General features: G+C 37.6%; 1 long non-coding RNA gene across 1 annotated transcript; it reads right to left on the bottom strand.

Moving 5' to 3' along the window:
* Nucleotides 1-21,472: 21,472 nt before the first annotated feature.
* On the bottom strand, nt 21,473-22,200 carry LOC122641093. Its single transcript, XR_006329801.1, has 3 exons — nt 22,116-22,200; nt 21,731-21,936; nt 21,473-21,508 (listed from the first exon to the last, which is right to left on the bottom strand). It is a non-coding gene; the product is annotated as an uncharacterized LOC122641093 (long non-coding RNA).
* Nucleotides 22,201-24,949: the final 2,749 nt, after the last annotated feature.

The raw sequence follows: 24,949 nt of genomic DNA, 5'->3' as shown, positions 1-24,949 counted from the left end.
AATAAGCCCAAGTTAAGATGGATTACAAAGAAATTGACTAGGAATTTGTCGATTCGGAGTCTGATTCCAATTCAAGAAGCAACAATTAGGAATAGTGCAAATTGGTATTGATGTCAACTAATTCCGATCCGAATCAAACGATTCAACAATCCGATTTCTGATATTTAAAACAATGGTTGGTAGCTCTTAAGCCCTTTCAAGAAATCTCTTTAATTGTAAGAATTGTTTTTGAAATTTTTAATTTGAAATTTGACAAGTTTGGGATTCTTTTTATGAAAATGAGAAAAACAGAAGGAAGATACAATGAGATGATTACTGGTATCGGTACGGTTTCAATCATATGATTTATTGATTGGGGATCAGACAAGCTGTAATGGCGAACGGACTGATTCAATTAAGTTGACACAAGCATCCCACTTTATAACTCGCTCGCAATAGGTCTATTTCTGCCGAAGTTTAGACTGATTCAATCGAACAAAAAGTTTGAAATAGGGATACCATGTGGCATAACCGTACAACTTAACCAATGGACATGCTGGATGAGCTTTTATTTTGTTGTTTCACTCTCTTTTAATTGAAATATATATAAGAGAGAAAGAATGCCATCTGGTAGCATGCAGGGCATGGCTTCTATGTCTTGACATATGATCGTGCGAAATGACTACTGCATCTCAAAGGTACAACAGTCATTTCGTGTAACCTTGTGTTTGGGTATAGGGGTTATGCACTGCACGGGACCAGGTAGTGTTCTCTTTCCCTATATATAAATAATGATTTTGTTAGGAATTAGCAAGAATTAGAAATACAAGGAATTTATCATGGGATACAAGGAGCAAAAGAACAGGGGTAGGCGTGTAGTGGTTTGGATAGATTGGCTCATGCAGGTGGGCGTGAAGGGCTGGTCTTGGGAAATATTTAATTTGCTCTATGATGTTTACCAACCCATGAAATGTTTTGATTATGTCTGTATGGTTAAGAGAAATAGAAATGATGTTCCTATTGTTCATAAATGGGCAGCTAAGGCACACAGTACAATTGATATATATATCAACGTGTAGTCCCAGTTGGTATTGTACCAATGACCTGCTGTCTAATGAATACATAAATTTTTATTTTTGAAGTCAGAAAAATTTCACTTCCTTTTCCTTTAATTTCTCCTATAACCAAACATAGTCTTCGGTTGCATTTGTTTAATAATAAATATTTTATAGTATTTGTTGAAAATCAATATAGAATTGTACATGCATTAGAGAGGAAGAAAGATATTTTACTGAAATACAATACAAAATATTGGAAAACACTATTTATTTTAAATGTTGTTTTCCCACGATAATTAAATAACAACTTGATCATTAGTATTTTTTGCACCCATGGATGGAGTCCCATCATATGATTGGATTCAATCTCTCTCTCTCTCATGTTCAAATGTGTTTATTGGTCATTTGGTCATGTACAACCAATAAAAATGAAAATGACAAAATAATATGAAATAAGATTTTATAGGAAAAATCCTTGCAGGCTATGTATAATCTGTGCCCGGATACAACTCTGCTCGAAATGACCACATTGCCCCTTGAAATGAAAAACCTAACCCTTATAAATGCTGCTACAAACAACTAATTGGCCCTTGCACTTTTATAGGGGTCACACAGCCTGACAGCGATCTTTTGCCCAAACCTTATGTGTAACAATTGGGGGAGGATCAAGATCATCTCCAGGAAGCAGGGAATGCCCAGGGTGCAGCTAGCCGTTGGGCTGTGCCACACACATCCCAAGGCATGCGCCAAGATGTGTGCGACATAGCTCAACTGCTGGATGACTCCTGGCAGCACCTTGGGCGCACGCCTCCCTGAAGACGACCTCAATTCATTGGGGGAGAGGTGGGGAGACCATACTATTGAGTCTTGGTGTGCAGTTTGATTCTGCACACGAACATAATTTTCCCAAAATAATTATTTATGTAAATATTTTAGGATGAAACAAAAATAGCCTAATTTAAAACAAGAAAACAGATTGTATAGATTCCTTTATACCCTATTCACTTAATAAATATTGGACTCATATTGATATTCTTTCTTTTTATTCCGACCAGGTGATCATTTTGGGGTAATTACTATCACTATCCTATACTTAGCCTATATTTACTAAAAGTATTCTACTTTAAACTTCTTTTCTGAAACTATCCTGCTTTTAAACTTTTACATCTCTTTCTACCCTCATGTTTTTAAATACCCAGATTACTCTTCCTTTTCACCTAGTAACCTACTAATCTATTTAATCTACCATTCTTCTTCTATTTTTTACTATTTTTGTCATTAAAATAGTAAAAATGAAAGGACCCACCCGCTTCTTCTCACTCCCATTTTTCACTCCATTCATTTTTTTTTTTTGGTTTTTTCTTCAATTTTTCTATTTAATTAATTTTTTATTCAACATTTCATCCTCATAGTTCTTCTTCGAACAGATCATGGTTGTAAGTATTGGTATTGTATTGGGTGATACGTATCGATTTTGCTAGTCACTGATACCGTGTCGATATTGTCTCGATAGCATGGTACAGACTAGGGGTACAATGGTCAAAAAACTCATTTTTTAAAGAGATTCAAGGGTAATTTTGTCCAGTACAGTCGATCCAAGCCGATACCGTATCGATATCATATCAGTTTTGATGGTTACCAATACCCATTCCGATATCGTGCACTAAAACCATGGAACAGATCGACTCTCTTCAAAGCACCCACTTCTTCTCTCTCTTTCTCTTTTTATTCAATTTACCTTTCTATGTTTTTTATTTTTTTATTAACCTACAACACGATTCTCGAGTTGTCACTCTTCTTCTTTCTCTTCATATTCGCATAAGCAAAAGACATGGGATAGAACGACACAAGATCAATCATCGGATTGTCTCTGTCTTTTTGGCAATTTCAGTTGAGAATCCATAAAAGATTGATCGGTTTCAAAGAAGGGAATGCACCTATAACGAAGATGAAGGAGAAGAAATGGATCACGGTGAGGATCAGGTCAATTTGTTCAAAGAAGAATGATGAGGATGAAATGTTGAATAAAAAATTAATTAAATTAAAAAATTGAAAAAACAAAAACAAAAAAAAAAATGAATAGAGTAAAAAATGGGAGAGAGAAGAAGCGGGTGAGTCCTATCATTTTTTAATAAAAACATAAAAGAAGAATGATAGGTTAAATAGATTAGTAGGTCACTAAGTACAAAAAGAAAGGTAATTTGGGTATTTAAAAATATAAAGGTAGAAGGAGATGTAAAAGTTAAAAAAACAGAGTAGTTTCAGAAATGAAATTTAAGATAGGATAGTTTTAATGAATATAGGCTAGGTAGTGATAGTAATTGTCCCTATCATTTTTTCAACCTCATTGTCGTTGGATTGTATAGATTCTTTCTGACACTACCCCTGTAGCCCCTCTGCCTTTAAATAAAAGGCACTGGCTATCATTTTTTCAACCTCATTGTCGTTGGATTGTATAGATTCTTTCTGACACTACCCCTGTAGCCCCTCTGCCTTTAAATAAAAGGCACTGGCTATCATTTTTTCAACCTCATTGTCGTTGGATTGTATAGATTCTTTCTGACACTACCCCTGTAGCCCCTCTGCCTTTAAATAAAAGGCACTGGCACTACTTTGTCTTGTAGAGACCTACCGAAAAGCTTTTTGTTGGAGGTGTCAGTCTCTGGTCCAGCTTTTCTTCCATGCTAATAATTGGGAGTTAAGAGATATTGAGTGAAAGGGAGAGCACCTCAATTATAAAAATTCCAAGGGCGGAGGGTCTCTATCGAATTAGCTCATTTACGGGGAGTTCAGCGCACCCTAGGGTGTTGCCAGCTGTTGAATTGTATCGCACACATTTTTTAGCTTGTATCAAGATGTGCGGTACAATTCAACAGCTGAATATCCCGAAAACGATCCTAATCCATCTCTACCTCCCACCCAATCTTGCCCACTATTAAAATAGGCACAACTTCTTAATCTAACATTTCACACGCGTCCAATATAGCATCTATCAGTTAGAAAACCATTTTCCACGTGGACTTTTCCACACCATGAAGGCATGAACTAATTTTGTGACCACACAACCTTATGATTTTTTAGAGTACTGTAACCATGATTCGAATTCACATCTGATGAGTTCAAATCCTCTCCCCTCCACCGTCCATAATTACTTTCGCTGTCTCACATACGTTGCCTTCTTGTCACCTACGTGGAAAACCTACGTGGAATAATTAGGAAAACCTCCTACCTCCTACCTCCTCAAAATTAAAATGGATCCAAATGCAAAATTAACTCTTAAATAGGAACAAACAAAAAAAGTCAACCACGTGCTGGTATGGACTATGGATCTGCATACGCCAGCATCTTATCGTCTTGACTCGTGACTAGTGAACATCACCTGCTGCTCTGAAATCCAATTCTGTAGTTGATGCCGAGTAAGAGCGGGTTCTTCTAGATGAGGCGACGCGGTCGTGTAAGATAAACACGTGAATTCCGGCATTAGTCGACCCCTGAATGTCCATGTAATATAATATGAAGCTGCCAAATGTTCGCATTAGATGTAAGATCGGTGGCACACTAACCACCAGTTAGTCATTATAAATAGAGCCACACATTCACCTGTTCTCTTCACCCAGCGAAGCCTCCTGTATTATGAACATGGCGATCATAGTAACAAAGCAATGTTCCCTTCTCTTCCTCCTTTCCCTCTTCCTTCTCTCTACTACCCTGTCTCTCGCTGAAGTTGAAATTAAGGAAGATAACCGGCGCGACCCAAGGAGAGAATATCAAGAATGCCAACGCCATTGCCAGCAGCAAGAGCGAGACCCCCGCCAGCAACAACACTGCCAACGACGCTGTGAAGAGCGAGGACGCAATGAGGAACTCAATAACCAGCGTGATCCACGGAGAGAGTACCAGCAGTGCCAGAGACGCTGCCAACAGCAAAAGAGAGATCCACACCAACAACAACAATGCCGGAGACGCTGTGAAGAGAGATCCGAGCAGTGGGGTTGGGATGAGGATGAAGATAACTTTGATCCCCGAAGACAATCCCAGCAATGCCAGAGGCACTGCCAACAACAAGAGAGAGACCCAAGACAACAACAACAGTGCCAGAGACGCTGCCAAGAGAGATCTGAGGAGTGGGATGAGGATGAAGATAATCAGTGTGATCCTCGCAGACAATACCAGCAATGCCAGAGGCGCTGCCGGCAACAAGAGAGAGACCCAAGGCAGCAACAACAGTGCCAAAGACGTTGCGAGGAGAGATATCAAGAGTGGGGCCAAGATGAGGAGGATAATCAGTGTAATCCTCGGAGAGAATACCAGCAATGCCAGAGGCGCTGCCAGCAGCAAGAGAGAGACCCTCGTCACCAACAACAGTGCCAACGACGTTGCAAGGAGAGATCTGAAGAGGGCAGAGGCTACGATGAGGAATACCAACGTGATCCTCGAAGAGAGCACCAACAATGCCAAAAGCGCTGCCAGCAACAGGACAGAGACCCTAGTCAAAAACAACAATGCCAACGACGCTGTGAAGAGAGAAATGAAGTCCAGTCGAGCAAGTGATCCATCAAGCCTGCAATGATGTAATAAATAAAGAAGAATAGCTTTCGATAGCTCTTCATTTTTGATGAAATAAATAAACATTAGTTTTCTTTTCCCATTGTCAATAAAGCCTTATTGATAAAAACTTTAAAAGTAATCAATCAATCCTACACGTCAAGGACCAGACGCTCTTGGTAAGGGAATCCATCAAATTGTTTCCCTCACTAAGAATAAAAGCAAAAGTATATGATTTTAAACTCAAGCCAAATGAAATGAGTGATATCCTGAAAATAGGGATCATCAAAATTAGTGGGTTGGTGTGCTTGAGGAAGAGAACATAGATCAAGATGTTCCCAATTTTCATCAATAGCGTGAAGGATGCCTGTCTGAACTGCCATTACTTTGCCTATCATAATAGTCGAGAATATAGGTGATTCAGAGGCAACATGTAGTGGTTTTCCATTACAATCATGAAAAATGATTTCAAGACCTCCAACATGTGGCGGTTTGAGATGGACGAATATTGTAAGACAAAAAGTAGGACTCGCTTTATGTAAATTTAAAATTACTAAAATACCCCTAAGAGAGGTTAATTAGAGAAAAGTAATATTTTTTTTGGGTAGAAAGATCACTTTATTGAGATTAACATGGAGTACACATGGATGGACTAGAACACATGTCTACAATCCATGGAGAAATTGGCCACCCTGTCGTACAAGCTACCGACAGTGCCTTCCTTGCCAGAGAGTCAGCAAAGCTGTTTTGCTCTCGTGGAATATAAGAAAAACTACAAAATTCAGAAAAATAGATAATATCATCCAAGATAAGCTTGATAGCCATTGGTGAAAAACAATCTCCTCGTTGAAGATATGTGACAATAGCCTTGTGATCAGTTTTCACCAATAGATGATCAAAACCCTCTGAAATGCCTTCTAAAAGTGCTGATCTTATAGCCAAAGCCTCCCTTCATAACATATTTGAATTCCTCAAGACAACGGCCTTGATGGTTTCGAAAAACCATACCCAATCCTTGTGTGCTCCACATTAATCTCAATAAAATGATCTTTCTACCAAACAAAATAAACTATCACTTTGGGAGTAGCTCGACCAAACACGTTTTAAACCGAAAAAATGGTTTGGCCTTTTTATTCGTGTTTTAACCATTGTTGGAAAACCAGGTTTTCTGACTCGACTCATCTTCTAAAAAAACCTAGTGACTCGGCCTCGTCCAACCCAGTCAAGACAAGTCACATTTTTTAATTTTGTAATGCAATAAATATGTATAAATTAGTACAAAATCATAAAAATACAGAAAATATGGGGGGAAAAAAATCAAATATCAAAGCATTTTGAATTTATACCACTGAACAAGAGAAGGGAGTCAAGGAGTTGAGGCTTTCTTATTGTTTTAGATTATGGATTTACTATTTAGTTAACTCAGTTTCTAAGTGAACTAGTTTTATGATTTTTTTAAAAATGGCTAAACTCGCGGATTTTGTTATGACTCGGGTCAAAATACCGAGTCTTATTTGACTTGGACCATTTATGACCCAGTCTCGTTATTTTTTACCCTAGCCTAGTCTACCCGACTCTTGATCAAGTTTTGCAAAATTTTGACTCGACTCGGGTGACTCACCCTAGTCAAAACCTGATTTTCCAGCTATAGTTTTAACTAATAAATCTTCTACAAAAAAAAAAAAAAAAGGGTTTTTTACAATTACCATCTCAAAATCTTTACTATCTACTATTGCCCCCCCAAAAATTTTCAAACTGTTACCCCCCTCTGATGCATACTAACCACTAACTGACCCCACCGTTACATTTTCGTAACGGTGGGGGTTAGTCGTGATAGTGTGCCGTTGTCACGAATTTTTTAAGACCAAAATGCCCTTTTGGGTGGTAATTGTGAAAAAAAAAAAAAAAAAAAAAACCGTCCTCCTCCTCCTCCTTCTTCTCCTTCTTCTCCTTCTTCTCCTTCTTCTTCTTCCTCCTCTGCAACCCCAAAATGTGGCTGCCATCAAACCAAAATCAAAAACCTTGGATGGAATGAAACCACGCCGCAAGGAAGAACTGAAGAGAATTCTAGAGAATAAAACCTAACATGAGTACCACTAACATAATTATTACTCCCACCAACAACACCTGCACCACCTGCAACATAGATGATTGACCCGCAAAGCCAGCAATGAGAGCAAAGCTACCGGCGACTGATCAGGAACAAAGGGAAGAACAAATCGAACAAAGGGGATGGGGGATTTAATTACAAACCATTACATGAAGAATAAATGAAAAGAATAATAAAATAAAAATAAAATCAGATACAAGTTCTCCAACGTAATCTGCAGCAGCACCAACGTTGATTTTTCTGACTGTGCTAGGTGTGATCGAAGATGGAGCATCTGCAGAATTCTTCACCAAAAATCACAATCGAGCGTGATGAACCAAGACTAGGATTCGGTTATAGACGATGGGAACTGGGATTTCGGTTGGGGAAAAGAAGAAAAGAAATAGAAGAGGAATAAGGAAATAGGTTATTCCGAAGAAGAAGTTTACAAATGGGGTAGCAACGGTGGTTTCAGATGGGTTTTGGAAGAAGAATTTTTGAAGAGGAAGTGGGTTGTGGTGAATGGGTTTCAGGTGATTGAAAGGAGAATCAAAAAAATAAAAACGAAATGGAAGAAAGAGGGGTTTCAGGGATTGATGGGAAATGGAAAGAAGAAATGGAGCTCGCAATAGGAACGGTGGTTTCGGTTGGGGAAAAGAAGAAAAGAAATAGAAGAGGAATAAGGAAATAGCTTATTCCGAAGAAGAAGTTTACAAATGGGGTAGAAACGGTGGTTTCAGATGGGTTTTGGAAGATGGTTTTTTGAAGATGAAGTGGGTTGTGGTGAACGGGTTTCAGGTGATTGAAAGAAGAATCAAAAAAATAAAAACGAAATGGAAGAAAGAGGGGTTTCAGGGATTGATGGGAAATGGAAAGAAGAAATGGAGCTCGCAATAGGGAAGAACCAGAGAAAGAAAACACCAGCGGATGGTATGATGCTGCTGCTGGTTAGTCATGGCTGGAGTTAAGCAAAATAAATTAAAAGTAAAGTGGAAAAGAAAAAGAAGAAGACGAGGGAAGTAGCTGGTTATCTCCCAAGGGAATATAATCAGGTTTGGGGTTGCAGAGGAGGAAGAAGAAGAAGTAGAAGGAGGAGGAGGACGGTGATGGGTTTTTTTTTTTTCTTTTACAATTATTATCCCGAAAGAGCGTTTTGGTCTTAAAAAATTCGTGACAATGGTACACTGTCACGATTAACCCCCACCATTACGGAAATGTAACGGTGGGACTCAGTTAGTGGTTAGTATGCATCAGAGAGGGATAACAGTTGTTTGAAAGTTTTTGGGGGAGGAGTAATAATAGATAGTAAGAATTTTGGAATGATAATTGTAAAAAACCCAAAAAAAAAAAAACTAATAAATCTTACTATTCTAGCAATTGCCTTTTAAAGTCAATTTCCAATGACATGACGGTCACCAAAATCCCACGGGCCAACCACTAAGCCCATGGACATAGGCAATTGGGCTAAGCATGATTCCTAATCTCAAAACTCTATAGAAGCTAGAGGGCTCTCCGCTCTAAAGAACACTAGTACATAGTAAAGATTCTAGAGTTTTCTACTAAAGATGTGTGAATGTTCTAGGCTCTTTAGATAGAATTTTCCCAACCGCTGGATGAAAGACAGTTATAATAATGATCTTAGAGAATCTTTGTAGAGTGGGGTGCCTACAAAGTTCAAACTCCTTACCATCAAGCTCTCCCACTCTCTACAAGTATCCTTCTTGGATTTTTTAGGTAAATCGCATAAAGTGTCATTGCCTATCTATGGGTATGTCAGTGCAAGGCCTTTAGATTTATTATTTAGTTATATATGGGGTTTGCTTCACTTCCATCTATTTCTGGTTATAACTATTTCTTAATTTTTATTGATGATTTTTTCAAGTATACTTGGTTTTATCCTCTAACAAATCGCCTGAACTTTGTTCCATTTTTTATTCAATTTAAAAATACGATTGACTGTCAATTTTCAACTACTATCAAAGCTTTCCAATCGGATTGGGGAGTGGAATACCACAAGTTAAATCATTTTCTCACTCAATTTGGAATTGTCCATCGTATTACGTGCCCATACACTCATGAGTAGGACTGTAAATGGATAATCGAAAATCCAAATTCGATCCGCATCCGTATCCGTTTCGGAGCATCCAAATTCGTTTAGAGATATCGAAAAACAAATCCGAATAATCCGATAAAAATCCGAATCCGAATACTTAATTATAAAAAATTAAGTAAATAATGATCTTGAGGGTTTTTGAAGATTCAACATGTTCTAGAATATGAGAAAAAGAGAATCATGATCTAAAATTATGGATTGAGAGTGAATTGTATCCACTAGGGGGAGGAAGGTTCGGGTTACACAAGGCAGAGGTGTAAACGGATGGTCGAAAATCCGAATTCGATCCGCATCCGAATCCATCTGAATCCATTTAAAGATATCTGAATTTTACCAAGAAATATCCGAATCCGATTACATCTGATCCGTATCCGAGCCGAATCCGATCCATTTACGGGCCTACTCATAAACAAAATAGAATTGCAAAACGGGAATTTCATCATATTTCCCGACATGTGGATTTCATTGAGTCTTTATTTCCATATGCCACCAAAACGAGTCAACCCGCACCCTCCTCTTCATCCCTCCCATGATTAACTGTATCTACTACTTCAAGTATGGCACCTGTCACCTCACACATCCTCCTTCCTACATCACCGCCTGCTACACCATCCACTACCTCTTCACCCCCTCCCACCCTTGAAACACCCACTTTTTAGCCTACTAATGTTGTCTGCCCAGTGTTACCTGAAGCTACATGTGCTTCTCCCCAACATGTTGCATCATCAAGCCGCACTCACCATATGCAGCTATGCCCTCACCCAAGGCCTTCCACAAAGTATCTCTTACCTACGGCAGTCCTCTCTCATTGTGCTACTAAAACTGAACCTACATGCTACATTACTAGTAAATCAGCTCAGTGGACGCCTTGTTACGCAATGGCACCTGGACTTTGATTCTCCCATCACCAAATCAGAATATTGTTGGCTCAAAGTGGGTGTCCCGTATAAAGTGTAGGGTTGACGGCACTATCGAACAATACAAGGCTCGTCTTGTTGCCCAAGGGTATAATCAGCAGGAGGGCCTTGACTACAAAATGATACTTTTAGTCCTGTGGTTAAGCCAACTATTGTTCGTACTCCTTTCCTTGGCTACAACTAAGCAATGGCCTTTATGCCCATTGGACGTTAGTAATGCCTTTTTACATGGCACTCTTGACTAGGATGTCTATATGTCCCAACTATTTGGGTTCGTTGATCCTAACAAACCACACCGTGTTTGCAATCTCTGTAAGTCACTCTATGGCTTAAAACAAGCTCTTAAGGCCTGGTTTCATCGGTTAATTTTGGGCTTTGAAGGTTTGAAGATGGATATGTCCTTATTTACTTCCAAATCTTCTACTCACAGTCTCTATATTTTGGTCTACGTGGATGACATTGTTATCATTGGATCGGGTTCCACAATGGTTCGCCGCATTATTGACTCCCTTAGCAAGGAATTTGCCATTCGGGACTTAGGCTCTCTTCATTATTTCTTGGGTATACAGGTTGTTCCACATTCAATTGGCATTATTTTATCTTAAGAAAAGTACATCACTGATCTATTGCATCAGTCTAATATGGATGGGGCCTAGCCCGTTCTAAATCCAATGGGATCGTCTACTCGGCTATCTCAATTCAATGGCACCCCATTGGTTTATCCGACTTAATTTGTATCATAGTACTGTGAGTGCTCTTCAATATGTCACCCTTGCTCATTCGGGCATCTCTTTCTCTATCAATAAAGTCTATTAGTTCCTTCACTCTCCCACAGATGAACATTGGCAAGCCGTCAAATGTATCCGTAGATATCTTAAGAATACTATTGTACATGATCTTTTCATCTCTCGGGCTCATTCACAGCGCTTGATGTCATACTCTGATGCTGACTAGGCAGACTATGTTGATGATCGTAAATCCACAGGCAGGTTTGCCATTTTATTGGTAATAATCTTATTTCTTGCCAACTATTAGCTTGATCCTCAACCGAATTTGAGTATCGGGCCCTAGCCAATGCAACTATAGAAATTGTATGGCTAAACTTTCTTCTATAGGAATTGGGTGTACACAGTTCATAACTTCCAATCTTATGGTGTGACAATTTGGGGGTTACTTACCTTACAGTCAATCCCCTTTTTCATGCACGGACCAAACACATTGAGTAACAAACATTCTCACCAACTTGTTATCCAAGGCTTGGTTTCAATTCTTAAAGGCCAAGTTGAAGATTTGCGCATGCCTATCTACAACTTGAGGAGGGCTGTTAAAGTATATTCAAATTTTGAATTTAAAATATTTTGAAATATAACCAACAATGTGTTGATCCTTTCAAATTGTATCTCTATCCCTTCCTCTTAGCTAGTAATTTGTAACAACTCAAACTCTCATGTATATTTTGTTGTAACAACAAACTCTCTCTATATATAGATAATACATCTCTCTCAACAATATGTGAGAGAACAGTTTACAATCAATATTCCATCTTAACTTAACATATGAAATATATAGCGATTCCACGCGTTTTTCGCATTCTCAATAAATTTTCATTAAAAAAATACAAAAAAAAAAAAAAAAACTACGAATTACTTGGCTAAGGAAAGAAAAGAATCTAGATGTCACCATTTGTTTAGTTTTCATATGTTGCTTACGCATAACTTGCTTTTAAAACAAAAAATATAAAATTGCCTTAATAGACTTGGTTGGTTTTGGTAGCTTCTTTCTTCTAGTAAAAGGGTCTTCCCAGTGATTTCCTCTAGAAGAACTGAAAAAAGGTTCTTCGTGCCTTCTGTGTCATTGATTAGCTTCCATCCTCCATATATAGAATATTAAAAACTTCCCCATTACAAAATACGCAGCACAGATCTTCTACGGGAATTAGCTTTGACTACCTAGCAACCTCTATCTATATAAAATAAAGGCATTCACAAGCATACATTTCTCAGAAGTCCATATATCTCTCTAATCCTCCCTTCACCTTAATTGAAACCTTCTTTTAATTCTCACCCAAATAAGGTTCAAAATCAACTCTGATCAAGAAAGGTATTTGCAGGAAAGGGCAGTCAGCTACTCATCATCTTCACAGTTAACAGAAATGGCAAGAGAGAACAGGTCAGTTTCGCAGGCATGGATGGAAGAAGTTGCACCATCACTCTACATCTCTCCCTGTCAGAAATCATCTAATTCTCCGAGGAGGCTTGAGACGATCACCGAGGAAGACATGCTTCCGAATAGATTCCAACCTCCTCCAAGAAGATTCGCGATTGCCTTTTCATCTTTTCTTTTTGTTTCTCTCCTTCTTTGCTTTCATATACAGAGCACCAGCACTTTTGGTCCCCAAAATTTCCATTGAGAAAGTGGATTTTGTAAATTAAAGTTGTAACAGGAATGGAAAATGGCAGATCTGTTTTCAGTAAATCTCTGTTTTTTTTTTCCTATTAGCATCAGTGAGTTAAGAGTAGGAACAAATAATAAATGGATCTCATCAATAATGTTCATCATATCTGCTATTCCGCATATAAGGTTGGGGCCAAGCTGTTTGGTGGATTATAAACTAAGTTTGGTTTTGAAGGGGCATTTGATCATGAATTTGAGATGTGGTAGCTGAAATCGAATCGCAAAAGCAATTCACTTGTTGCTTCATCTCTCCCTGTTTTCTTTTTGCTTTATAATCAAGGTTTTAATACTTCGAATCATGAGCGGAATTGGTCAGAAAGGATTCTGATTCGAATCGAATTCAAATTGGCATAAATTGGTTCAGGAATCAGAAATCAGCCCAATTTAAAATGGATTACAAAGAAAATGACTAGGAATAGGTCGATTCCAATCCGATTCAAATTCAAGAAGCAATGATTAGGAATGCTGCAAATCAAAATCAGTGTCAGCTGATTCCAATCTAAATCGACCGATTCACCAATTCGATTCCTGATTTTTAAAACCATGGTTGTAGCCCTTAAGCTTTTTCAAGAAATCTCTTTAATTGCTAGAATTGTTTTTAAAATTTTTTTAATTTGAAAATTGACAAGTATGGGTTTCCTTGTAACAAAATGAGGGGAAAAAAAAAAAAAATTAGGGAAGATACAAAGAGATGATTATTGGTATCGGTTTGGTTCTAGTTTAAATGATTCAATTAGGTTCGATCAATGTTATAATTAACTACTAATTTGTTTTGATTAATCGGTTTCAGTTGTATGGTTTATATCACTTCAGTTTTGGTCTGTTGTTGATTATTTGCTATACAGTTTATAATCGATTTAATTGGTTCGGTTATTCATTTTAATCAATTTTATTTGGTTTATCGATTTGATTATTCGGTGATTTTGGATTGTTGATTTATCAATTTTAAAAGATTTTTTGAATTGATGATTTATCAGTTCAAAATTATAAGATTTTTAGAATCCACGATTTATCCATTTTAAACGATTTGGTTATTCGATATATTTGGTTTTAGAGAGACAGAGTGCCACCCGGTACACACTGCCCCTGCACCCTGACACAAGGATGTGCAAAATGACCACTGCATCCCCTGAAACCCTAAAAATGACCAAAAATGCGATGATCATTTCACGCACCCCTGTGTCAAGGCGCTGGGGCAACGTGAAGTGTGCGACCGGGTGATATCCTCAGGACAACTCTCGTAAAATTTATCAGAAAAATGGCTAGGAAACCACAGATTTATTGATTGGGATCAGATAAAGCTGTAATGGCTAAGTTTGACTTGGTAATGGTAAGGGACTGATTCAAGTTGACACACCCATCCCACTTGATAGCTCGCTTGCAATAGGTCTATTTCTGCCGAAATTTAGACCGAGTCAACTGAGTTATGATCAAGCTGACTTGCGATTATATTGAGACAAGCAGTGGTGGTTTGATTGTTGAGCCTAAACCCTAAATCCTGACGGCACCTCATGCATGGTCAGCTATCTAAGGGACCCCTTCCCAATCGGATTGCTGCTAATCGAACAAAAAGTTTGCAATAGGGAATACCATGGCATACCGGTACAACTTAACAAATGGATATGCTCGATAAGCTTTTATTTTGTTGTTTCAATCTCATTTTATTGTAATATATATATATATATAAAGGGAGAAAGAATGCTACCTGGTAGCATGCAGCGCGTGGCTTCTGTATCTTGATATATGATAATGCGAAATGACTACTACATCCCCATAAAAATATAGAAACTCTAGAAGGTGCAGTAGTCATTTCGTGTGACCCTGTGTTTGGGTGCAAGGGCTACGCACCGCACGGGATCAGGTAGTGTTCTCTTTCCTTATATATAAATAATGATTTTATAGGGAATTCGCAAGAATTAGAAATACGAGGAGTTTATCATGGGATACAAGGAGCAAAAGAACAGGGGTAGGCACGTAGTGGTTTGGACAGTTTGACTCATGCAGGTAAGTGTGAAGGGCTGGTCTTGGGAAATATTTAATTTGCTCTATGATGTTTACCAACCCATAAAATTGATTATGACTGTGTGGTTAAGAGAAATAGAAATGATGTTTCTATTGCTCATAAATGGGCAGATAGGGCAGACAGTACAATTGGTATAAATTTCAAGGTGTAATCCCGGTTGATATTGTACCACTGACATGCTATCTAATGAATACATAATTTTTTATTTTTGAAGTCAGAAAATTCTCACTTCCCTTTCCTTTAATTTCTCCTATAACCAAACATAGTCTTAGGTTGCATTTGTTTAATAATAAATATTTTATAGTATTTGTTGAAAATCAATATAGAATTGTACAGGCATTAGAGAGGAAGGAAGATATTTTATTGAAATACAATACAAAATATTGGAAAACACTATTTATTTTAAATGCTGTTTTCTCACGATAATGAAATAACAGCTTGATCATTAGTATTTTTTGCACCCATGTATGAAGTCGGACCAGGATCCTCTGCATTACCGGTGGGGCGGCAGTACACATCCGACGGCACAGCAAAGGCCAGGTGGCACACATGGCCTCTACTGTGCCGTCGGATGTGCACTGTCGCCCCACTGGTATTGCAGAGGATTTTTACGCAATGAAATCCTATCATATGATTGGATTCAATCTCTCTCTCTCTCATGTTCAAGTGTGTTTATTGGTCATTTGGTCATGTACAACCAACAAAGATGAAATGACAAAATAATATGAAATAAAATTTTGGGAAGTAGTTTTCTATCCAGGAGTGTGGCCTATGCCAGCACTCCCATGTGTCTATCTCTCTCCTCCTCAAAACAAGGGGGCAGAAATGTCTTTTCAAATGGGGAAGAGAGAGATAGACTCATGGGAGTGGTAGCATAGGCCACACTCCCGAACAAAGAACTTTCTCTCTAAAATTTTATAGGAATTGAAAAATCTTGCAGGTTACGTATAATTTGTGCCCGGATACAAGACTGCTCGAAATGATCACATTGCCCCCTGAAATGAAAAACCCCAACCCTATAGATGCCTCTGCAAACAACTAATTGGCCCTTGCACTTGTATAGGGGCTACGCAGCTTGGCAACAATCTTTTGCCCAAACCTTATGTGTAACAATTGGGGGAGGATTAGGATCGTCTCCAGGGAGTAGGAAGCCCAGGGTGCTACCAGCCATTGGACTGTGCCACACACATCCTTAGGCATGCACCGAGATGTGTGCGGCACAGCTCAACTGTTGGATGCCCCTAGTAACACCCTGGGCGCATGCCTCCTTGAAGACGAACTTAATTTATTGGGGGAAGGGTGGGGGGGGGGGACCACACTATTGAGTCTTGGTGTACAGTTTGATTCCGGCACACAAACATAATTTTTCCAAAATAATTATTTATGTAAATATTTTAGGATGAAACAAAAAACAGCCTTATTTAAAACAAGGAAAAAGATTGTGTAGATTCCTTTATACCCTCTTCACTCAATAAATATTGGACCCACATTAATATGTTTTTTTCTTTTATTCTGACCATGTGGATGATACCATTTTTCAACGTCATAATGGTTGGATTATATAACTTCTTTCTTACACTATCTTTGTAGGCCCCTTTTCCTTCAAATAAAAGGCACTGGCACTACTTTGTCTCGGAGAGACCTACCACAAAACTTTTTGTTGGAGGTGTGAACCTCTGGTCCAGCTTTTGATGCAAGCAACTGGCCAAACAAAAGATTAATGCCTTAATGCCTTATTGCCTTATTGGTCGTTAAGGACAATATTGGGGGCTTTCATTGCGGGCCCATTTATAAATGAGGTGCTCTCCTTCCGCTCAATATCTCTTAACTCTCAATTATTAGCATGGAAGAAAGGAGGGTTTCTACCGAATTTAGCTCGTCTCCGGGAAGCCCAATATGCCCAGGGTGCTACCAGTTGTTGGACTGTGCTGCATATATTCTTAGGCGTGCACTAAGATGTGTGCAGCACAGCTTAACCATTTGATGCCCCATGGGCGCACCTTGGACGCTAGGTTCCCTGGAGAGGATCTTGATCCGTCTCTACTTGAATTTTTATCACTTGCAGTTTCCCTGCTCGGTACGGTTCCCTAGTGCCTCTAATAGAAGGGGGTGGACTCCACCCGAACAGTGTGTTCGATCAAGGGGTGGAATGATCATTTCGGCCCCCTATGAGAGAAATCACACAATCGTAATAATTAGTGAACCTCAGGGGATAAAGGTCCGTCTCTACCCTCCACCCAATCTTGCCTACTACTAAAATGGACCCCACTTCTAAATTTAACATTTCACACGTGCCCAATATAGCATCTATCAGTTAGAAAACCATTTTCCACGTTTGCAACGTGGACTTTTCCCCACCATGAAGGCATGAATTAATTTCTGACCACACAACCTCATGATATTTTAGAGTACTGTAACAACCTTCTATCTCTTTAAAAGGCCACTCACCATTAAAACATATGTCGGAGAATCAAGCCCACCTCTCATTCTCCTCCCTCAACAAAGAAATAAGAGAAAACCACTTTCAAAAATCTCTTTGGAGGATGAGAGGATCAAATCAAAGTATCAAAACCACTTTTTATAGAAAAATGGCAAGAAGAAGCATATTTTTGCAGGCATGGATGGAAATTGCACCACCTCTCTTTATCTCTCCCAAGAAATCGTCTAATTCTCCAAAATTAGAGACAATTGCTGAGGAAGTTCCAGATGAAGATTTCAGAGATGAATAGATTATGAACGATAGCATCATATTGATGGGATATTTTTTTGTGTAAGCTCTCATCAATTGTGTCTTTTTCTTCTCTTGTTTTGTTCTCTGTTTGGTTTGGTTTCCTATCTACAGAGGTCTAAGAGAAATTTTCCCATTGATGGAGATCAGAGTTTCTTTTTGAGAAGAATGGAGATGGACTGGTCTAGAGCTTACAAAATTCATGGTCATTGTGTATAGATGTATAAAGCGCCCTTGAAATAATGTGGTTTGATTATTAAATGGCAGTCTCTTTGTTTTTATTATTAAATGGCAATCTATCTCTCTCTCTTTCTCTCTCTCTCTCTCACTTAATAATGACACATGAATCCAATCACATCATCAAATGACCAGTGGTGAAGGGATTTTTCCTATTGCTCTAAAAATACGAATTTTTCTCTTCTCAGGTTCCCTGCCCGGTCAGGTTCGTAGGTTCCTCTCATAGGGAGGGCAGAAATGACGACCTCACCCCATCAGATCAGTGTGTTCGGGCAGGGATGAGATCGTCATTTCCAACCCCCTATAAGAAGAACCTACGAACCTGAGCGGGCAACGAACCTGAGAAGAATTAAGTCCTCCAAAATCTCAATCTTTTAAGTTTGATTAGATTAGATTTTGCCTTTCATTTCTTTTATGAAAATTTGGACTCACTTTTGAATGAAAATATTCATCATTTTTATGGCTTTAGCATTCTTGGGTTCATTGGATGAAATGTTTGGACGATCTCATGAAAACAATCAATGAAAACACCCCTTGTGGCTTTTGGGTCCAAATATCTAACTCTGTTCTTAGCTTTAATTGAAAGTATAGAATTTCTCCTAATCTTGTTTTAGGTAATTAAGTGAAAGATTCAAGTATTTTCCATACCATAGGAAATAAATGTCTCTCTAGATTTTTGTTGCCAGAAAAGTTCCCCAACTAGCAAAAGATTATTGACCTGTGTCAAGAAATCAGAATGAGAAATAAGTTGAATAATTTTCCTTATAAACTCTCTCAATTGTAGCAATTGAGTTTTGAAAAGATGAATGTTCCCAAAGATATCTCTTAGAGTTTGGATGCAATTTATTATTATTATTCTTTTTTTTAACTGAAGTAGGCATTAGAAGGATTTTTCTTTTAATTTTATGAAATGCCTTAGAAGGAACTTTATTTAATCATTTATTTATATTTTATGAAAGGCATTAGAAGGATTGGGTATTCTTGGTTAATTAAGAACCCCAAACCCATTTCATTTATATAACATTTAAACTTGATGAGAAATTTGGTTAAAAGGTGAGTCCAAATTTCAAATTTTTATTTCTTTATAAGTAATATTCTATCTGTCTACCTAGTGATAGGTAGATTGCAAGGTCCTCTACTCATATGTCAAGTAAAAGTCTAAACTCGGCCAAGGAACAAAATAAAGCATTGAAAATATAAGATTATGGACAAGGTATAACAATTATTGAAAGATTGCATGAACATAAAGGAAGGTGGAACACCAATACATAAAAGAATACATGATTGATTTTTGAGTATGAAATTTGGCATATGGCTAATCTTGACTGTTTTCTAGATGTCCACCAGTAAGAATTGCCTCATCAATTTTCCACAGGATACAAATAAGTGTATTTGATCAGAAAATTTTCCTATAGTCCTGATAGGGGTGTCAAAAATGAGACGGGAATGATTGCAATGATTGAAATTAACCAACCAAACTCCTTATTGGTTCGGTATTAGTTTGGATTTTAGAAATTGTTAAAACACCAAAATCGACTAGTTTGACCATTTGGACCGGAAAAAAAATTTGGTAGAATAAAAAAAAAAACCAATAAAATTTAATTTTGTTTTACATTTTTTTTAATATATATGAAAACAGAGACTAGACCTATAATAGACCAATAAAAGACCAACAAAAAAAGTGATCATGAACCAAACCGACCAAACAAATAGCTATTGATTTTGATTTGACTTTTGTAGAACCAACATTATATCAATCCGATTTTGATTTAACCGGATATATATTAAAAAAAAAAAAAAAACCCGACAAAAATCAGACTAAATTAACCCTAAATCTAGGAAATTTGCCCCTTTTTTTCGCAAAATAGATGCAGGTCCATAATTTTTCCATATGTTATTTAACAATTTTCTTATCTTATTTGGCACATGGTGATATCAGATTGAACTTAAATTAAAAAAACAATAATAACTCTATATAACTCATCAGAACAAGAACATCCAAGCCTTATCCCAACTTACATGGATCTTATAAGAGAAAATAGATAAAAAGGAGGCGGGGGAGGGGGACAGACAACATCAACACAAATCTTTAGGGCATCAATTTTTCATAACTATGTACCACTTCTTAACTACCCAATATTTTGCTCTAGGTCTCGAATAGGGGTGAATATAAACAACGACAACACACAATAAAGATCAACTAAATGGGGTCGAATGCATGGATCTTAGATCTCCAATCAGTTCTATTTGAGGTCATACTCGGAGCAAGGCCTAAGCTAAACATGTCTTTCTTCACCACTTCTCATATAACCCATCATGTGGCCAATACTCTACCAAAAAGATTAAAAAAAAAATCATGTAGCCAATAATAAGTTAGGGAAAAAGAATTTTGTCTAAAAGTGGAGCTCTGGTGCCGTGACACAGAATGGGGCACAATGACCTTCCCACCTCCATTGGCCCCTGCATTGAGGGCCACACTCCTGGACAAAGACCAACGTTCCCATAAAGCTATTAGTACAAATCCAAAAGATACATACATCATTCATTATCTCATCATGATTTTTTTTTCTTATTAATTTTCTCCCTCATTTTGGCATATAAATACAATCTTAATTAAAAAAAGGGAAAAAGATCCCTGTCCGGGAGTGTGGCCTATGTCAGCACTCCCATGAGTCTGTCTCTCTCTTCCCCATGTGAAAAGACACTTCTATCCCTTGTTTTAAGGAAGAGAGAGATAGACACATGGGAGTGCTGGCGTAGGCCACCCTCCCGTACAAAAAACTGTTTCCCAAATAATACAAGAAAGAGACCACTGCTTGAGTCTCTAAAGCCTGCATGTACTTGTGCTTTGGCCAATGAGAACACACATGCAAGCATCACTCTTGGTGGGATTTCTGCTTTTCTATGATATTAACACGATACTTTTGTGTGTTTCTATGTCCAAGTACAGAAACCATGCAGGCCACACAACGGGATAGCTTTCTCTGTTAAAAAAAAAAGGGGTAATTTACACATACCACCCTTGAGGTTTGACGAAAAGATATTTTCACCCCCTAGTTTTGGAAAATTCTGCACACCCCCCTGAGGTTTGTAAACGGTAACAAATAAGACCATTCCGTCAATTCATGACTAACACTGTTAAAAATTAGACTTGAACTGATGGAATTGCCCTTCTAAGAAGAACCAAAAAAAAAAAAATCAAAACCTGCAACTCATCTTCCCCAAATTGATTGGGGAAGATGAGTTGTAACCATCCCAGCGCCCCCATTGATTCATGGTGGGGAAGTACCAATAACGAAGAAGAAAGCACGCTCTCAGCAAGATTGTTGAAGAATGCAACAACTGTAACTTGTGAAAAGGTTGTGCTGCAAAATAAAATCATATAATCCATAAAAAAAATAAAATAAGATGTGAAAAACCAATTTCCGAAACCTGGAATCTTAGGAAATAATGGAATCCATAAGGCCTAATCTTAGATACTTATATTGAAGAATGCCAAATTCAATCATGGAAAGCGAGAATTGCAATACAGAGATCCAGAGTTTAGGTTGAAATTTTGAACGTTTCGGTGAATGGAATGTAGTTACCTAATCCTCAAAAGGTAAAGAATCTCCTCTACTGAAGGGATTCTACTAAAAAACTGTATCGTCCTGGAGGAATCGTCATCGAAGTGAACAACATTGTTTGTCTTCTTGGAGATTGTTCGCAGCGAAGCCGCATCAATGCCGCCGATTGAATCCCTAAGGAAAACTTTCATGTACAAGGCTGCAAGCACCGCCACTGTCGCTTAAACCTGGAAGACATTTTGAAATTTCAGTGAGGAATGCCCCCAAAAGATCTGCTGTCACGGGAGTAATGGAGATTCAAGTAGAGCAGCGATCGAGGAGCAAAAATATAGATGGTTCTTCTCAAAATACTCCAAAAAATAAAAAAAACAAAAAAAACAAAAAAACTGAGAAGAAAAAGAGAGACCTGAAATGTCAAAGCAATGGAGAGGAAGCGAGCAGTTAGAGTTCCGCAGATGAATGCTATAGACACGATACCCAACAGAATCCCTAAACGGTTGAAAAGTGTTTTGAAACCCAATTGCTAGGGTTTTCCAGTTTAAAACCCACTCCTTATATTTCTCCTAATCATAATTACAAAAACAAAAGAAAAACCCTTATGGTTTTGAAATCTGCAACTCATCTTCTCCAATTCGATTGAAGAAGATGAGTTGCAGGTTTTTTTTTTTTTTTTCCTTTATAAGGGTAATTTTGTCTATTCAAATTTTTTTTTGGGGTTCTTCTTAGAAGGGTAATTCTGTCAATTCAAGTCTAATTTTTAATAGTGTTAGTCATGAACTGACGGAATGAACTTATTTGTTACCGTTTCCAAACCTTAGGGGGTACGTAGAATTTTCCAAAATTGGAGGGTGAAAATATCATTTCGTCAAACCTCATAAATGGTATGTGTACATTACCCAAAAAAAAAAAAAAACAAAAACAAAATGGAAGGAAAGAAACTTGATACCGACTCTTGTTTATAAGATGTCACATAACCTGAGGGTCCCTCCCTGCCGACGCTGTTTTAAATCATTGCCCTTTCTCAATCATTAACATGGAAACTGGAAGGAAAGTTCTCTTTTCTACCTAACCTTCTCCACTTCCTAATGTTTTACGCTTCCCTTGTGCTTTGTGCCCATCAAAGGATTCATCAGCTACGAATTAAGCCGAATTGCTGTACCAATAGGTGTTAGCACCTCCAATTCCTCAAATAGGAGTGGAAATGATCACTTTATCTTCTACGCGAAAATACTGTCCAAGGTGAAGTAGGGTAGTCATTTCTGCTTCTATGTGGGGGATTGGAGAGAATTGGAGCAGACAGCGAATTGGAGGTGATAAAAATTCTAGGTGAACGTATATCCATGAATCAATCACATTTTAATTTTATTTTCATAAAAACCCCTCCTCCCCTTGTAAATGGCAAAAATAGAACAAGTTGTTGGCTCTCACATGTACGTTCATCTATTGATACGTATGGAGGAACCAAACTGGATTTTTTACTCATACCAAGAAGTGTGAAATTAATTTTGACCGACCAACAACCACGTGATTCTTGGGAATCATTCAGCTACTCTTTCACTCTATAAAGCCATTCACCATCAAAACATCTCTCCTGATGTTATCTCTGAAACCAAATTAACATGGCAAGAAAGCATTCTCAGATAGTCCTTTGGAGGAAGAGAGAATCAGATCAAAGTATTGGAAAAATCCTTTATAGAAAATGGCAAGACCGAGCAGAGCTTGGCAGTCATGGATGGCTGTTGTACCAGCCTTCTTTATCTCTCCTCAGAAATCATCTAATTCTCCTAAATTAGCGATGATTGTAGAGGAGGTACCGGATGATTTCAAAGAGGAAAAGAGAGCTTCATAGTTTTTCCTCGTTCGTTTTTTTTTTTTTTTCTTTTGGTTTGGTTGTCTATGTGTAGAGAGGTACTAGTTTGGGTGAAAATCTCTCATTGAGGGTGGCCATGGTAGCTTTACAAGAAGAATGGAAATGGATTGAAGGCGACTCTACACAATAATAATGTATGTATTGTTGGAGAATGTCCATCAAATACGAATACTTTTGGAATAAATAATTTAATTTTTATTATTGCAAGGTTTATTTACGGGCTTATAAGTTTGTTCCATGGATTTTCACCTAAAACTGTTCTCGACTAAGGATAAGACCAGACATTCTGTTCATACGGTCGTTACATTGTATGTCACTAAAAATGATGATTTCAAGACATAAATGTAATTATACATCGTGTATGAATGTAGAAAAGAATCTGGTATAAATTCTCACATGTGTTATTGCTTGTCATATTAAGGAGAGATACGTACCCATCACCAGTTAAACCTTTGACCTAAAAGATCCTTATCATTACAGTATTACGTTGCAGGATTGATACACCAATGGTTGATGCCATGTGGGCTATATATCAATGTGCTGGCTTCGTGATTGCGTATTGTGAACGAAAGAGATGCTTAAGATGGAATCCACTATACCCTTGATTGAGAAATATCAGGTAGAGAGAAAGTTTGTGATCATCGGATTGGAATATGGATCATGTAGTGTTTTTGTAAATTGTTTATAAAAGTTATTTTCATATTATCAAATATATTATTATATTATTTCAAAGATGTTTAATCACATTTTGGGTGTCCGATTATGATCGCTCTAATTAAATTTATGTACGATGGGTTGGGGTTTGATAGTATTTAATTACATGCCTTATCTATCATGAGATATTGTTTAGCGGAGGATCCTATATGCAAATTAATGAGTTTAATTATACATAACATTTCATTGAAAAATTAAAATAAATTAATAATATTTTAATTACAGTATTTTATTTGATTATCAACTATAATTAAAGAGATCACAAAATCCCTTTTAGATTTTACCTCTTACATTTTTAAATGCAAGATGGATTACAAATCAAGTTACTTCACCACCAAGTCTTCCAATCACTTTAGGAAAATGGGAATTAGGATTCACCTCAACCTTAATGGGTTGAGGATTATACATACACACCAGAAAAGGGGGGGGGACCTCTCTTTGAGATTTGTGGTGTGAGATTTTGGGTTTGTAAAATCCTAATTCGTTGGTGATTAGTTTGTGTTGATTTTTCATTGGATTGAAGTATCAAGAATTTGTGATCACCAATACCCTTCGTTGCTCAAGTGTGAAAGAACTATAATCTAGAGAAGAAATTAACTACACTTGCGGTTCTAAGGTAACCTATGTTTTCCAATTTTTTTTTTTTTTGTTATGGG

The sequence above is a fragment of the Telopea speciosissima genome, chromosome 9, assembly GCF_018873765.1.
Source record: "Telopea speciosissima isolate NSW1024214 ecotype Mountain lineage chromosome 9, Tspe_v1, whole genome shotgun sequence".
In the NCBI taxonomy this organism is placed as follows: Eukaryota; Viridiplantae; Streptophyta; class Magnoliopsida; order Proteales; family Proteaceae; genus Telopea; species Telopea speciosissima.
This window is presented reverse-complemented; position numbering and strand designations above follow the sequence as displayed.